General features: G+C 37.9%; 1 pseudogene; it reads right to left on the bottom strand.

Moving 5' to 3' along the window:
- Positions 1–831: 831 nt before the first annotated feature.
- Positions 832–2,109, bottom strand: LOC149155386 (protein EXORDIUM-like 3 pseudogene; annotated as a pseudogene).
- Positions 2,110–2,499: the final 390 nt, after the last annotated feature.

The following is a 2,499-nucleotide window of genomic DNA, read 5'->3' as shown; positions in this document are numbered from 1 at the left end:
ACTTCAGTTTTGTAATCTAAAGAATCTGGTAGTAAATGTTCTTAAAAAATTGTCATTAACTGATATAAAACACACTCCATTGATACAAAACCTACTCTACGTTGTTGCTTCATGTTTATGTAAAACCTACTCTACATTGCTGCTTCATGTTTCTGTAATAGGCATTTACTAATGCAACGTGTTTCAGTCATTCATGGAATATTATTAAACAAGCATTTCATTTAACATTATTACACATAAATTTCATGGACTTGGAAAGCCTTTAGTGCTATAATCTGGAATTTTGGGTGCTCTAGGAAACTAGAAGAGAACAGACTTTGTTGCCTCTCAGATATTTCAGAATCAAAAAATCAAATGGAGATCTTAAGGATTCAATCCATTTAGCCATTTAGATCTTATATGTCAAACAATTATCCACTATATCTACTAAAAATTTATGCAGATGTTGAGGGGCTTAAAACACCATTCAAAACAACAAATTCCATTTCTAAATTTTACAAGATGTATCCAAGTGAGTCTTGACCAGTGAAAAAGATGCAGCATTGACATCATTCTAGAAACCTAGTCACCATAAATGGAAATTCTAGTAAACTTTGATGTGCATATAGAATTACTCCTCTACTTAATCAAAATAGATCTTAAAAATTCAACAGACATGAATGCTCTCTGCTCAAGATTTCTTTGAATAGTCTAAATAGATAAAGTTGTGTAGACAAATGCTCTCTGTTCAAGATTTCTCTGAATAGTCTAAATAGATAAAGTTGTATAGACACATGCAAGCACATAGAGTGGGATGACCGTTAAAAGAAGAACAATCACTACATACTGTCAAGAAATAAAAATGGGATTAGAGCCTCCAGTGTTCCAGAACACTTTGTTGCATTATTGGGTACAGTAATCCTAAGGCATATTGAGGTCTATACCAATAAAGAAGCCATGAATAATCTATCTAGATCCAACCCACAAATAGAATTTGTGATAGTAAGGCTTGAGAAAAACCCCTGAGTCTGACCATAACACTAGCAAACCCATTTTCCACTAACAAGAGCACTAGAGCACCTTCAGCTATCCAATGCATTTGGTCCCGAGCAGGCATTCAAAATAGGACTCCATATCCATTGCACTAAATACTTCCTCCTAATGCCATTGACATTGTAATTAGCCCCAAATTTGTCTGTCAGGACTTGTCCAGTGTAAGATCCACCGCCTCCAGTCCCATAAAGACCTTCACAAAGATCTGCAATCTCAGTAGGAGAAGTAGGATCCTCACCAGCATACCAGGCATTGATCAGGGGATTCGACGAAAGCTCAACCAATTCATGGGCAATCACACTTATCATCCCATCGATACCAACATCCCCATTAGGTGCCTTGAATGCCTTCATTCCAGTCATGTAACTTGGCACTGCAAAAGGATAAGCACAAACTTCTGGGCACTGTTTTCCAGAATGCCCAACCCATGCATAAGGCAGTGTGTATCCTACAATGGATGGGAATGTAAAATAATGAAATCCATAGACTGCTCTGCAGAAGTCCTGGACAACAACATCACTAGAAGTGAGGAGGAGGTAAAGACCATTCTTGGGATCAATGGGAAGGGGACTACTCTTGGTGGTTATGGCATTCTTTATCACTTCCTGAATAGTAAGCCTACTCAGTACCTTACCATGGGAGTAGTAATCATCGTGCTGACTAGTAATCACTATGTTTCTGCTAATATTGGCACCAGTCTGATCAGTATATAGTTGCATTGTTTGCCACCACTAACCCACATAAGGGCTCTTTGTATTATTAGAGATAGATAGCAGAAACTCATTGATAACCCTCTTCTCCTTCTTACTCCACCTGCCATACCAAATTGTATGGACATTGATAGCAGAAGTCAGCACAGGCCCCATGTGGTACTTCATATTCACATATGGCGAGGACCCTTCATTCTTCTTCAAAGTCCCAAACTGCAAATCTGCCTTATTGGGTTGTTGTCCCAATCCCAAAGCAGTAGTATTCTGATTGAAATATTGAGGCCATGGCCTCCATGCTTCAACTGAGGATAATACAATGAACAAAAACAAACCCACACATGCAAACACACCCATTTTCTCTCTGGAACAACACACAGAGAAACAATGCAATGAGATTCAATGGTTTCTTCTCCATGACATGCATGCATGGGAAATACATGTACCCTACTCTTTATCTATATACAACAACATCCAAGTTCCTCCTTTTACCTATTTCTTTTATTTATTTATTCATATTAATTATGTTCCAAGCAATTACCAGTTGTGGATGTCATGTTTGTTGTTGCATAGACAACTAACACGTATATATGAAAACACTTGGAAGCAATTGCTCAACTTCATATTGATAGCGACAGATTTCTGATGGGAGCATGTGTGTTGCTACCTTACAAAGCCTGACTGTATATTTGGAGATTCAAAACTGGAACACTTACTCTGAAACATGACTGACAAATCCTCTAGAAAGGCTCTCTCAACA

This window comes from Pinus tabuliformis, chromosome 9 (genome assembly GCF_031772625.1).
Source record: "Pinus tabuliformis cultivar Carrire ecotype Pingquan chromosome 9, CPIR1, whole genome shotgun sequence".
Classification (NCBI taxonomy): domain Eukaryota; kingdom Viridiplantae; phylum Streptophyta; class Pinopsida; order Pinales; family Pinaceae; genus Pinus; species Pinus tabuliformis.
Note: the sequence above shows the minus strand (reverse complement) of the source record. Positions and strands in the feature narration are given on the sequence as shown.